This window comes from Lithobates pipiens, unplaced genomic scaffold (genome assembly GCF_037356315.1).
Source record: "Lithobates pipiens isolate NorthernLeopardFrog02 unplaced genomic scaffold, aLitPip1_a1.2 Scaffold_10, whole genome shotgun sequence".
In the NCBI taxonomy this organism is placed as follows: domain Eukaryota; kingdom Metazoa; phylum Chordata; class Amphibia; order Anura; family Ranidae; genus Lithobates; species Lithobates pipiens.
The window spans coordinates 33,757,743-33,773,389 of NW_027507686.1; the positions used below are offsets into that span (position 1 = coordinate 33,757,743).

At 44.7% G+C, this 15,647-nt stretch overlaps 1 protein-coding gene across 2 annotated transcripts in view; it reads left to right on the forward strand.

The window, feature by feature from the left end:
- The first annotated feature begins 4,517 nt into the window (after positions 1 to 4,517).
- The window catches only part of IL34 (interleukin 34), a 43,654-nt gene continuing 32,524 nt past the window's right edge, over positions 4,518 to 15,647 (forward strand). Inside the window, exon 1 of one of the 2 annotated variants that reach the window (XM_077453476.1) lies at positions 4,518 to 4,800. The gene's annotated coding sequence lies outside the window, so the exon portion shown is untranslated. The remainder of the gene's footprint in view (positions 4,801 to 15,647) is intronic. The other variant, XM_077453485.1, reaches the window with a different exon arrangement.

Here is a 15,647-nt window from a genome sequence, read left to right on the forward strand (position 1 = left end):
ACCCAACCACTAAAATCTCATATTCATGACATTTAAAAGTAATTTTTCATTTTTAAATTTACAGATTTTTATAAAATAACCCCTGACATGAAGGTCCTTGTTCAGCTACAGTGCCTTAAAAAAGTATTCATAACTCTTGAAATTTTCCACATTTTGTCATATTACAACCAAAAACGTAAATGTATTTTATTCGGATTTTATGTGATAAACCAACACAAAGTGGCACATAATTGTGAAGTGGAAGGAAATGATAAATGGTTTTCAAATTTTTTTACAAATAAATATGTGAAACGTGTGGTGTGCATTTGTATTCAGCCCGCTTTACGCTGATACCCCTAACTAAAATCTAGTGGAACCAATTGCCTTCAGAAGTCACCTAATTAGCAAATAGAGTCCCACCTGTGTGTAAATGAATCTCAGTATAAATACAGCTGTTCTGAGAACCTTAGTGAACAAACAGCATCATGAAGGCCAAGGAACACATCAGACAGGTCAGGGATAAACTTGTGGAGAATTTTAAAGCAGGGTTAGGTTATAAAAAAAATATCCCAAGCTTTGAACATCTTACAGAGAGCACTGTTCAATCCATCATCCAAAAATGGAAAGAATATGGCACAACAGCAAACCTACCAAGACATGAACATCCACCTAAACTGACAGGCCGGGCAAGGAGAGCATTAACCACAGAAGCAGCCAAGAGGCCCATGGTAACTCTGGAGGGGCTGCAGAGATCCACAGCTCAGGTGGGAGAATCTGTCCACAGAACAACTATTAGTTGTGCTCTCCACAAATCTGGCCTTTATGGAAGAGTGGCAAGAAGAAAGCCATTGTTGAAAAAAAGCCATAAGAAGTCCGGTTTGCATTTTGTGAGAAACCATGTTGGGGACACAGCAAACATGTGGAAGAAGGTGCTCTGATCAGATGAGACCAACATTTTACCTTCTGGCCTAAAAGCAAAGCTCTATGTGTGGCAGAAAACTAAAACTGCACATCACTCTGAACACACCCACCCCACTGTGAAACATGGTGGTGGCAGCATTATGTTTTCTTCCACAGGCATAGGGAAGCTGGTCAGAGTTGATGGGAAGATGGATGGAGCCAAATACAGGACAATCTTAAAAAACAAATCTGTTAAGCCCCATACACACCATCAGTTTTTCTACTGAGTTTTTCCTTCAGGTTTACCAAAACCATGTAGTGCGGGGGCCTGCCTGATTGCATACAAATTGAAACTCCTAAGGTTTGACCTCACATCATATGGTTTTGGAAAATCTGAAGGAAAAACTCAGCAGAAAAACTGATAGTGTGTATGCTTTAGAGTCTGCAAAACACTTGAGACTGCGGCAGAGGTTCACCTTCCAGCAGGACAACGACCCTAAACATACAACCAGAGCTACAATGGAATGGTTTAGAATTTTAGATCAAAGCATATTCATGTGTTAGAATGGCCCAGTCAAAGTCCAGACCTAAATCCAATTGAGAATCTGTGGCAAAACGTGAAAATTGCTGTTCACAGACGCTATCCATCCAATCTGACCGAGCCTGAGCTATTTTGCAAAGAAGAATGGACAAAAATGTCCCTCTCTAGATGTGCAAAGCTGGTAGAGACATCCCCAAAAAGACTTGCAGCTGTAATTGCAGTGAAAAGGGGATCTACAAAGTATTGACTCCAGGGGGCTGAATACAAATGCACGTCACACTTTTCACATATTTATTTGTAAAAAATTTCTAAAACCATTTATCATCTTTCCTTCCACTTCACAATTATATGCCACTTTGTGTTGGTCTATCAAATAAAATCCCAATAAAATACATTTACGTTTTTGGTTGTAACATGACAAAATTTGGGAAATTTCAAGGGTTATGAATACTTTTTCAAGGCACTGGACTTCCTGTTCTAGGGTGACAACGTTCTGTTCCTCTTTCTGAATTGTGCTCCTGCTTTGTCATCTGGTCACACAGGCAATGGGATGAGTTTAAAGCCCCAATTAGACAAAAATTCAAAACTACTAGTGTGACCAAACCTACACAGTTAATAGGGTATCTGTGGACTATCTCTGTACTTATTAACACAGATAAATCAGAAATAAATTAAAAAAGAATGTTTAATAATACTCAAAAGAAAAATTATACAAAAACAATTACAATCAAACAAAACATTATAAAAACATCCACCATAACTATACAATAAATATCGGGTTTCCCCGTGAAGTTTATGCTGAAGAGTGGTGTCAAAATATTCCTCTACCGGTTTCGCAGTCAAGAACCGCTTCTTCTTCAGGAGGGAGATCTACAAAATAGGCAAATAGAAAGGTAGAAAAACAGCAATACATATAAAAGGTAAACAGCATAGTTTAACATGAATCAAAATTAGGAGATCGGCTCACCAATACCACCAGTAGCAACAGGTCAACAGGGCCCGCCAATTTCAATAACACAGTACAGTAAAAAAAAGGGAATATGATCCGATCGATCCAAAGTATATATGTACCCACCTGTGCAATCGCCCATACGAACGCCCAGCGTCACGGTCCCAAGTTGCTCAACAGAGGACTGACAGGCAGCCTCTATAAAGGCTCCCCAACCCACGTGGGGTACTCTGACGCCGCCAGAAGGTGGCGTCTGACGTCACGGGGTCAGGCGCCCACACAAATGCAGACGAATGTACACACGCAACTGCGCGTGCATGAACGTCACAGGCATTCGTTGATGGAGGCCCCACAGGGCCAAGCGGACAGTGCGAACGCGGCACGCAAAAGAGAGCGCCGGGCACGCATGCGCGCTGACCAACTGGGTCACAGAGGGCATCCACCAACAATAGACACGTGCAGACTAGTCCGCCCGGGTCAAAGTAACCGCTGCGCAAGTGCGCACAGGCCATATAAGCCCAAGGGGCAGTAGCCCAGGCTAAGGCCTATGCAAGCAAGGACCGCACCCAAAAGCGCGAGGTCCTACCAGGACGGGCACACATCCGCCACCAGGGAACCCACTTAAGGGTGAGGCCCCAAAGGTTAGACCTGACACGCCCGCTGAGCCAATACAGAGTGATGATATTCAGACACGACTGCAGCGAGAAATGGCTGAAAGCGTCCAAAGAATGTGTGTACCCCGCTCAGGTGAGAACTTAATAGCAGCTCAATGCGAGTGCCCGTCCCGGCTCGCCACCGCAAACCTCTAGGATAAAAATAAAACTGGGCACACACCACCGCCGAGCTGATGCAAAATAATTATTTTATTGTCTTTACAGTCAGAGAAGCAAAACAGGAGAAACTTTTGACGCGTTTCACACTCAAATCACATGCTTAACCACTTCAGCTCAGGAAGATTTACCCCCTCTTCAGCTCTGAAACATTGCACTATCCTTGTGTTGTGATCATGCAATGGATGCTATTTGTATCATTCCATGGTGTGCTGCCAAATATCTTCACCATCTTCACTATGGGCACGCGGCTGTCGCAGCTTGTGGCTTCACAGCCAGGTGCCCACTGTGCAGGTGTGAGCGGCGCTGCCCACTGTGACTGGTCTGAAAGGCTTCTAGGACCTGCCATGTGTACCAGAAGACTTCAGGAAGGAGGGGGGGGGGGAGCCTAACGCAACCGGAAACAGAAGTGGGAGTGGGTACCTGTCAAAATCGGGTACCTACTGCTCCCCTCATCCCACCCCTTTTGGGTGGAACTCCGTTTTAACCTACACACCTGCAGCGATTCGCATGAATGAGGTGCAATTTGAATGCCGTGCGGGATACACGCAGAATTCGTTGCGAAGTGTGAACCAGCATTAAGGTTGATTTCTGCAGTGTTTTTGCTGTGCGTTTTGCATTTTTTTTGCACACTCGATTTTACCACGATTTTCATTTTTTTTTTTTGCCAATTTGTTGTTGGGCAGAGTAAACACAAAAAGCAAATTGCTGTAAAATCGGGGCAAAACCGCACTACCTGCTCTTCTGCTGCTCCTCCATTGAAGTCTATTGAAGCAAAAAAGCACCTTTTGAGTTTAAAAAAAGTCCCTGACCCTTTCCAAAAACGCAGCGGTTGAAAAAAAGCATAGATGTGAATGTGTCTCATAGGAAATCATGTTAAATGGACTGTAGTTGGGTTTCTGCAAAAAGCACCAAGAAACGCATAGGTGTGAACCAAGCCTAAAGGAGGTCTGAGCTTCCTCCAGGTAAGCCTGCTATAAATGTATTCATTGCTGGTACTCACAGAGATTGGAATACTGCACTTTTGTCCTCCCCATATATCTGTAGGGTTTTTTATAATGTTCTCTCCAAATGTTATATATTTGTATTTTGGAACGGACACATTGAATAGCGGAGACTTCTGCGTTGATTGCAACATTCTCTCCAGATGGTACTCATTTTCTATGGCACCAACACAGTGCACAGCAGACACTTTCTCTCCACTGGCTGGTAGAGTTCCCTGTCAGTACATAGTCATGGTCTAGGACGGCGACACACTTGGCTGCGGAAGAATGTCTCACTCCTTTCGCTGCGATGACTCTGCACTGAGTCTTTCAATAATGAAAGTGATCTGTCCATGTGCTCCTGGCTGTTGCCCAGAAGGGAGGGATGTCCTCAGCTCTCTCTCTCTCTGACTACTCTTCTCTTCTTCTGTCTCCCAGCTCCTCCCTCTGCCTTGACCCCAAATCTCACCCTCCAGGCAGCCACAAAGATCCAGACAGGGGCGGCGTACACAGCATACTTCTCCGGGCAGTCTGCACACCATCTCCATGGAGGAGATCAGGCTCCAGGGATGAAGGGGATGGCTGGATAGATGAAAGCGGATTGTGGAGCGACTGACGGTGAGTCCCCAATTTCTGTGCCCCTGTGTGTGCCCCTCTGTATATAGAGGAATGTCACTGAGCGCCAGGGTGCCCGCTGCCTCCTTTAGTTCTGGTCTGAATGGTGACTGTGCAGAGCCGGCATCACTAGGCTGCAAAGCCCCCTCATTGAGGTGCCCCCTATATATCCTACATACATCTCCCTCTCCCCCCCACGGTAGGGGTGCCCACCTATTACACACATAGTCACATTCTGGGGGTCAGTGTCTGAGGACCCTCTGTGCATAGTGAAGTGTTCAGTAGGTTGCAGTGCCCCCCAAAATAAGTGACGCTCCCCTATATATCTTACATACATCATTTGCCCCATGATAGTGTTACCCACTCATTACACACAATAGTCACATTCTGGGGTCGGTGTCTGAGGCCCCTCTGTGCATAGTGTAGATTGCAGTAGGTTGCAATGCCCCCCAAAATAATTGATGTCCCCCCTAAATATCCTACATATATCATTTAACCCATGGTAAAGGTGCCCATCTATTACACACATAGTCATATTCTGGGGACAGTGTCTGAGGTCCCTCTGTGCACAGTGAATATATTTAAAGTAGGTTGCAATGCCCCCCAAAATAAGTGATACCCCCTATAGATTCTACATATATCATTTTGCCCATGATAGGAGTGCCCACCCATTACACACATAGTCACCCTCTGGGGTCAGTGTCTGGGGCCCCTCTGTGCATAGTGTAGATTGCAGTAGGTTACAATGCCCCCCAAAATAATAGATGTCCCCCCTATATATCCTACATATATCATTTCCCCCATGGTAGGGGTGCCCACCTATTACACATAAAATCATCCTCTGGGGTCAGTGTCTGAGGTCCCTCTGTGCACAGTGAAGATTTCAGTAGGTTGCAATGCCCCCCCCCAAAATAGGTGATGCCCCCTATATATTCTATATATACCAGTCCTTCCATGGTAGGGATACCCACCCATTAAACACATAGTCGCCCTCTGTGGTCAATGTCTGAGGTCCCTCTCTGCATAGTGAAGCGTATAGTGGGCTGTAATGCTCCCCCCTCCCCAAAATGATTTAAGTGCCCCCCTATATATTCTGCATATAGCATGTCTTCCATGGTAGGGGCTCCCTCAGTACACACATAGTTGTCCGCAGGGGTCAGCATCTGATGCCAGCTGCACACACAGGGAAGTGCTCATAGCATCGCAATCATCAGTATTATCTAGCCGGCATTTGTGAAGTGTACCTGTCATTTGTGAAGTGCTTGGAAAGTGTTAAATCCTGAGCGGAGGGTCCCAGCGTGTACTCTGTGTAGAGGGGAGACGTCCACCCATCCATTAATGCTCACTATCCTCCTTTATACTGGAGTATACCAGTAGGAACCAGTACCAATGTTTCATTTAGACCAAGGCTTCATTCACATGGCTGCAGAAATGTTACTGATGTTGCTACGCATGCTTTTGCTAGCAGAAAATTTCCTGCATAATGATCAGTAAGTTTCTGAGTAATGAACAGTAAGTTCCTGCATAGTGATCAGTAAGTGTCTGCTTAATGATCAGTAAGTTCCAGCGTAATGATCAGTAAGTTCCTGAGTAACGATCATTAAATTCCTGCGTAATGATCAGTAAGTTTCTGCATAGTGATCAATAAGTTCCTGCGTAATGATCAGTAAGTTCCTGCGTAATGATCAGTAAGTTTCTGCGTAATGATCAGTACGTTTCTGCGTAATGATCAGTAAGTTTCTGCGTAATGATCAGTACGTTTCTGCGTAATGATCAGTAAGTTCATGCGTAATGATCAGTAACTTCCTGCGTAATGATCAGTAACTTCCTGCGTAATGATCAGTAAGTTTCTGCGTAATGATCAGTAAGTTTCTGCGTAATGATCAGTAAGTTTCTGCGTAATGATCAGTACGTTTCTGCGTAATGATCAGTAAGTTCATGCGTAATGATCAGTAACTTCCTGCGTAATGATCAGTAACTTCCTGCGTAATGATCAGTAACTTCCTGCGTAATGATCAGTAACTTCCTGCGTAATGATCAGTAAGTTTCTGCGTAATGATCAGTAAGTTTCTGCGTAATGATCAGTAAGTTCCTGCGTAATGATCAATAAGTTTCTGCGTAATGATCAGTAAGGTACTTGTGTATAAATCGTAATGATGCGTAAGAGTATAAATGCGTAATTTCTTCCCCCTTGTTTGGCCCCTTTCACACATGCGGATGGTATGTCTGTATTTCATCCATCCGTTTGCGGATGAAATATGGACATACATTCATCCCTATGGGATAGGGGGTGTCTGCAGATGAGCATCCGCAGACACCCGATTTCGTCTGCCTTCGCAACAGTCCGATTCTGCAGACGGAGGAAAATCCTATTTTTCTATCCGTCTGCAGAGCGGATCGGATGAACACGGACACACGGTCCGTGCTCGTCCGATCCCCATAGAGGAGAGCGGAGATCTGACAGGGCGGTCCCTGCACAGTGTGCGGAGACCGCCCTGTCCGCAGCTGGGTCAGCGGGGACAACGGAGCGATCCCCGCTGAGCGAGCGGATCTTCGCGGGGCGGATCATTACTGATCCGCCCCGTGTGAAAGAGGCCTTAGGATGTTATTTACTTCTTTATACATGTACATGTGTATAAATGTGTAAATGCATTTTATCGCATGCACTCAGACGCAGAGTTTTTGGCTCTGTGTTATGAATGTGAAGGCAGCTCATGCTTACACACCTGTGTGAATGACTCCATTGAAAACAAGGCAGCTGCCTTTACATCCGTAATTAAAAAATACATGTATATGAATGAAGTCTTGGTTCAATTCAAATAGACAGATGGAGATAGCTGTCTACAGTCATGTGGCCGTCATCAGCTGAAAATAACTGCCACTTATCTGTAATAAGGATCCTTATCCTGGCGTGTTATCCCTGTCAGTTATCTAATGCGAAGCGAACCAGATAATTGATCTGTGATGATGAGTGAAGGATGTGGAGTCCTTAGGAAGGGTAAACCTATGTAGGGTATAGGAAAATGAACCTTATGGGTACTTGAGTAACACTGACACAATGTCGGCAGATATTTCTAACATAGTAAGGAGTTATAGAACTCAGATATAATGGATGAAGGATGCAGAATTCAAGATCCAGTCAGTCCATTCCAGGAGCCTCGGGTAGTAAGCGATTATTAATTCTTCTATGACTGTCACTCTTCCTGCCTTCAGACCCCGGCTAGGGCTATGCTGTTATTGGTCGGATTAGCAAATTAATATTTTCATTTGTGTTTTTAACTTTTGTATGTTTTTTCTTTCCTGTAAAAATAAAAACGTTTTGATATAATATATGTGGTTTCCGACCCAGTGCCTTTAAAGTCCATAAGCCCCCTCCTCTTTTCTCTCTTCTCATAGGGCTATGGTACGTTCCTTGTATATAGATAGCTCTATGGAAAGTATTTTATGTATTTATATAGGGCTATAGTAAGTCTCTTATATATAGATAGCACTATGGTGCATTTCGTATGTAAATATATATAGGACTATGGTAAGTCTCCCATACATATGTAGCGGTACCCCCTGAAGGGGTAGGTGGGTTGGTGATGATGAGGGTGCAGTCTAGGGGAATGTCTTTTTTTGTGATTTATTGCTACAAGCTTTAACAATGGGGGAGGATGCAGGGTGTGGGATTCTCCGGGCTATAAGATACAATAAGAGGACGCCTCCATGTGTTACAGGGACCTTCCTCTATATATTTAGCACCCTGGTGTTTAGGTAGGGTTGCTCCTAAATGTACCTGTTACCTAACCTATTGTTAGGGATCAATTGATTTCACTCTAAGTCTAGAATTGCTGCACTTCTCTCTTTTGCCGCTAGGTGGCCGAGTACCTGGTGGCATTAGATATGAGAAGGGTAATGCAAGGTCAGGTTATGGGTATATGGGGTATCCCAGCCAATGGGCAGAGGTTTTCTTAAATCCCTTGATCGGTTGGGAGAATCTATATATTTGGGTGGAGTCGGGTAATCTGCGTTCTGTGCCACCTGGACGGCTGTCTTGCCTGGGCTGCTAGGCAGGAGGTTGGGCCTATCCCAGGCACATCTGGCTGATAGGCTGTCTGAGGGCCTATCCAGAAGCAAGAGAGCAGCGCAGGGTTGGGATTGCAGCTTGTATTCCAACCAGACTGCCAGTTCTGCCGGTCGTGGTCGAAAGTAGAGGGGAAGCTGTAGCCAGAAAGGGACCATGCTCCTTATTACCAGGGACCACAGTGAGTAACTGAAGCAAGTACCGGAGCAGCGTTCTCACCAACCAGGGACGGTGAAGAATCGGGAGACTTCAGTGGGTATCAAGCCAGGGACCCAACCTGTGGAGGTGACGTTTGAAGAGCAGCCTTGTGTGTCAAGCCAGGGACCGAGAAGGCCAGTGGGGTGAAACTTGAGAAGCATCTTGAGTGCCAAGCTAGGGACCCAGCAGAGAGCCTGGGGTGATGCTTGAGGAAGATACCACCGTGAAGATTGGAAAAGCTCAAAGGATTCATTGGCAGTGAATCATCTAGACTAGTGAGAGAGACTGGGAGCTCAGTGGGCTGAAGAACTACAAGAAGCGATTGTAGTGGTAGTGAAGGAACTGTTACACTTTGTGTTAGGAACTGTTAAAGCCTGTTGCCAAAGGATACAGAATTCCTACACATGCAGATGTGGCATTTTGCTGGATGCCTTTGCCTGCATGGCTGTCTTCCTGTTGAAGTTTCAGTCTGCCAATTGGTCTTGCAGCTACCTAAGGGTGTCCTGGCCTTAACCCTCTCTCCCAAAGTTACGTTAAGAGAAATAAAATCTCTTTTGTATTCAAGAAGTGTCTGGTGCCCAATAAATCCACCTTGCATTACACCCACTATGCCATGCACCCCATACTGACGACCCCAAACACACCTCCAAGATGACCACTGCCATGCTAAAGAAGCTGAGGGTAAAGGTGATGGACTGGCCAAGCATGTCTCCAGAGCTAAACCCTATTGAGCATCTGTGGGGCATTCTCAAATGGAAGGTGGAGGAGCGCAAGGTCTCCAACATCCACCAGCTCTATGATGTCATCATGGAGGAGTGGAAGAAGACTCCAGTGGCAACCTGTGAAGCTCTGGTGAACTCCATGCTTAAGAGGGTTAAGGCAGTGCTGGAAAATAATGGTGGCCACACAAAATATTGACACTTTGGGCACAATTTGGACATTTTCAAATGGCTGTGTGTTGAATTATTTTGAGGGGACGGCAAATTTACACTGTTATACAAGCTGTACACTCACTACTTTACATTGTAGACAAGTGTCATTTCTTCAGTGTTGTCACATGAAAAGATATAATAAAATATTTACAAAAATGTTAGGGGTGTACTCACTTTTGTGAGATACTGTGTATATATATATATATATATATATATATATATATATATATATATATAGTATATGTCCCTTGTGTGTGTAGATATAGAAATCGGTATGGTAAGTCTTTTATATATATATATATATCTCCAGTATACCTAAGTCCCTTATGAATATATAGGGCTATAGTAAGTCTCCTATGTATCTCTAGTATATGTCCCTTATGTATATATTGAGCTCACTGATGGTGTTATCAAACCCGCCCCTGATCTCCCAGCCTGATGGGGCACTTGGATAAGGATTAAAGTGTTCATACAACTCATTTTTATTACTCACAAACAATTTTATAACTTGGTGAAAGATCTTTTTAGAACTAGGCCCACCCTTTCCTGTCCTGACAGAAAGAAGTTCCGAATCACAAACATGTCATCATGGGGTGACTCTGCAGCCTGTTCACCCACATGGAGGTCTGTTCCTGTCATCCTCTGGGACACACCTGTCCGTGTACCTAAGATTTGACCTCTAATGGTTCACCTACCACTCCAAGCCTCAGCCTGCATCCCCATCCCCTACTCATTACATAACAGGACTGACCAGCTTGGGACCCCCCCACAGGTCTTCCTCCCACTGCCAAATCTGTCTGCACTTCATATGCAAGAAGACACCTCTTATATATGACTAGAGAAGACCTTTACCCTGCCTGAAGGTCTGGGGATGGAGGACATCAGAATATCAAAAGGGACTGTCCTGCTGTCCAGAACAGGTGATGACATCCAAGTTTTTGAGATGGTAACTAGGGACACCTATTAGCAAACGTATGAATAGCATAGGACACATACCCCTGCCACATCCTTATAAACCCTTACAAACCACTTTGACCTACAGGTAAGCCTATATTAAGGCTTACCTGTAGGTCCAAGAAATATCTACTAAACCTACACGGTTTAGGAGATATTTACAAAAAGACAGGCACCGCTGTCTACGGCGCATGTGCCGTAGACAGTGGCGCACAGGCGCACTGAGCATGCCGCTGCTAATGGCGATATGCCGTTAGTGGCAGCTCCCATGCGCATGCATGGGAGTGACGTCATCGCTGCTCCAGCTCTGAGAGTGGCCGGAGCAGAGCTACCCGGAAGAAGATGGAGGCTCCGTGCTACAGGGGACATCGGTGACATCGCTGGCTCCTGTGTCAGGTAAGTGACACATAATGGGCTACTATGCGATGCATACTAGCCCATTATGCTTTACCTTTGCAGGGAGACAAAGAGGAAGTAAACCCATGAGGGTTTACTTCCTCCTTTAAACGAGAAATATACAAAAAAAATTATTAGTTAAACCCACAAGTGTTTTTTTTTTTTTTTTCACCACTACTATTCCTTTATATTGGCTTTTGAAATTTACAAATGCAGCAATTTAGAAATTGTATGAAAAGTTTAGCACTGAGAAATACTTTTTGAAAGATAAAAAGTGCATTTTATATACAACTATATAGATATAGATGAGGGACAAATGAGAAGGAAAGAGGGACAGAGGGACTTTGTTCCAAATCAGGGACAGTCCCTTGAAATCAGGGAGCTTCATCAACCGCAGCATCAACCTACAGACGGGTGCCATGATAAAAGGTCAGAAGCATCAGGGAGCCCCCAGGGTCTCTTCCTTTACTCTATTAGCTAGAAAATCTAAATCTAGCAGGCATGGTGGGAACCCCTCATAACAGGCTTGTACATCGGGGAACCCAGTGCACAAATGGGGGGAACCTTTCATAATGGACACAAAGGGTGTTCAGACCTGGGAACTCAGTGCAGAGATGGTGGGAACCCCTTGGACATAGCAAGTGTGTAGAACCAGGAACTCAACACAGGGATGTTAAGAACCCCTCATAATGTACACAACAGATGTACAGACCTTGGAACTCAGCACAGGGATGTTGGTAAACCCACCTTATAATGTACACAACAGGCGTGCAGAACTGAGAACTCAGTGCAGAGATGGTGGGAAAAGGGTGCAGAGTGTGGGCAGTCCTGGGAACTCAGTGCAGAGATGGTGGGAAGCCCTCAAAATTGGCACAACAGGTGTGTAGACCCAGGAACTAAACACAGGGAGGATGGGAACCTATCTAGGGTTGCCACCTGTTCGGGATTCACCTGGACAGTTCGGGTTTTGAATCATGTGTTCGGGTTTCAGTCCACCTGAAACCCGGACACAATATTCAGACAGGAATGTGGCTTAGAACAGGGCCACATAGGAGGGTGAGGGGAGCACTATGCATGCCACATTACTATTCTCTTTGGAGTGCCCAAAGGTGTCCTAGGTCTGTTACAATCCTATAGATCAGAGGTCTCCAAACATTCTAAAGAAAGGGCCAGTTTAGGGTGGCCGGACTGTGCCCAGCGGGAGTAAACAATGCCCAATCTTTGGTATTAGGCTGAGAAATAGTTGGTGTCCAGGGGAGGAAATGTGCCCAATTTTTGTTGTCGTTAGAAGAAATGATACCCAATTGTTGATGTCAGTGGAAGGAATACTGCCCATTGTTGGTGTCCATGGTAGGAATAATGACTCAAGGGCCCGATAAAGGCAAGCAAAGGGCCGCATCTGGCCCCAGGGCCACAGTTTGGAGGCCACTGTTATAGTGTATAAAATATATATTTTTGTTAAAACGTTCGGGTTTGGCTTGAAGAAAAAGTGGCAACCCTAAACCTATCACAATGGGCACTGCATGTGTACGGATATGGGAACTCAGTACAGAGATGGTGGTAATCCCTCATAATGGGGACAGAGGGTTTGCAGACCTGGGAGCTCAGTGCAGGAAAGATGGGAACCCCTCATAATGGGCACTGCAGGTGTACAGAACCATGAACTCAGCACAGGTATAGTGGAAGCCCATCATAACGGGTATAGAATGTTTACAGACCCTGAAACTCAGCACAGGGATGGTGGGAACCTCTCATAATTGGCAAAACAGGTGTTCATACCTAGGAACTCAGCTCTGGAATAGTGGGAACCCCCTGTAATAGGAGCAGCAGGTGTACAGATCCAGGAACTCAGAACAGAGATGGTGGGAACCTCTCATAATGGGTACAGTAGGTGTGCAGAGCCAGGAGCCCAGAACAGGGATGGTGGGAACCCCTCACATTGGTCACAGCAGGAATTCAGCACAGCAGTCTCACAAGTAAAGTCCATGGGAGTTTAAAGACCTAGTCCTCAGGATCCAGAAAACACTAAATTCTCATTTCGGAGTGGATCGTCCCTTTCATTGTCTTTCCCTATCATAACACTGGCACTTATTCCCTTTCACCAGAATCTGTTGGCTGCTTCTCGATAAATCCAATTAGAAGAATACAGCAGGGAGGAGACAAAGTGCCAAAATTCCAATAGGAGAGAATAAAATGGATTACAGTCGCTGTTAGATGTTTTCTGGCTCTCAGATCTCCCCGGGGACATGAGATCAGTGAAGTCAGTATATCCTCAACCCCTCTTTGCCAGACTCAATAGTGCCAGAAGATTATATTAAAGCAGAACTCTGGGCAGAAAATGATTGCACTCTTATGATCGTAAGATACAATTTTTAGTTATTGCTCGTATCTCTGTTTCCAACATGTGATCTCATAATCTGACCAATTGAAATATGAACATCTTCATGAATAAAGTATTTTAGTGATGCAGATCAATGGAAATCAATCAATAAGATTCTTCCCTGGCCTATCAAGTGAATTTGATCAAATCAGAATGTACTCTAAATCGATCGGAAAGGGAAGTTTTGATGATTTGATTGATTTTGGATTGAAACATTTTGATCAAATTGCACAACGATCGGGTCAGATAAAAAAAAATCCAAATGTGTGTGACCACCATAAGTACCTGAATTATACCTAGTATCAATATTCAATAATCAGTATTGCAGGGCTCACATTGGAGGATCAATAAGCAGCACAAGCGGCATTCTGATAGGAGGAGAGAGCAGAGTGACAGAGAGATGTGCTCATTAGTCTGTTGCTTCTCCTTGCACTGTCCAATGACAGGCTGGGGGAGGGACAAGACCTGTAAGTGTTACTGAACTACATCAGTATAAAATCAGGTCTTCTACCCTGTGCTGTGTGACAGAGCCGTGTAAATCTCAGGACTGGATGTACAGAAATGAAAATTTGTTTGCAGGTAAAAATATATGTATTTTATATGTGAATATAGGCAGATGTTAGGTATTACATTTAATCATCTTTGATTGCAGTATACAGCTGCACGCTTTACATTGTGATTGTACAATCTGCAATAGATTCACCAACAACCACCTGATTGGGTATATTGGATTGTTTCATGAGGCCCCTTACTGTACATAGCTGATGAAAAAAGTAAAGGTGCAACCAGATTGTATCATGTATGGGCAGATTTAGGAGTCTGCGAGGATAGTGGGGTGGGGCGAGATGGGAATAGATCCATGTGCTCTGTATTGTACTGGGAAAAATGGGAACAGGCCAGTGACGCCAGCAAACTTCAGACCGCTGAAACGTCCTTCAGTCTAATGCCGCGTACACACGATCAGACTTTCCAGCAACAAAACTGGATTTTTTTCCGAAGGATGTTGGCTCCAACTTGTCTTGCATACACACAGTCACACAAATGTTGGCCCAAAATTCCGAACGTGGGAACGCGGTGACGTACAAGACATACGACCAGCCGAGAAAAAGGAAGTTCAATAGCCAGTGCGGTTCCTACTGCTTGATTCCGAGCATGCGTGAACTTTTGTGCGACGGATTTGTGTACACACGATCGGACTTTCCGATAACAAAGCGAAGTTGGCAGAAAATTTGAGAGCCAGCTCTCAAACATTTATGGGCGGAAATTCCAACAGAAAATGTTCGATGGGGCATACACACGGCCGGAATTTCCCGACAACAAGTTCACATCCAACATTTCTCATCGGAAAGTCCGACCGTGTGTCCGTGGCATATGTGGACATAAAGTTTCCGCCATATACATTGCACACGGAGGGACTTCTCTGGGGATTCTTATGTATTCATTTATTATACTCAGCGGCTGATCTACATATAGCAAAGATACTGCAGATCAAGAAGTGAGATTATTCTCCAGGGAGCAAGAAGGAAACAGAGCGCAGCTGTCACAGATCTCAGCTAGGAAGTATGAACTATAGATTGGATGAGGATGGGTTACTCTGGGTTGCATTAAATGTATATTATTTTAACGATCGTTCACTTTCAAATGGACATTCTGCAGTGAGAGCCAAAGAGGAGCAAATGTGGGAGGAAGCCACTGTGTGAGTTCAGTCCCCTCTGGGGGAAGACGAAATAATCTGTAAAGATATGTATGTTTTTTCTTTGGGAAGGGAAAGTCCCAATCTGTATCACTTGCCCTGCCCAACCACAGCATTGCACAACATGAGCCTTGTGTGCTGTGTGCTGATTCCATGTAGGACAGGCTCAGATCCCAGCGTGAACCTGCATCTTAAAGAGACCTGCGGCTTGGTGAACAAATTATATAACAT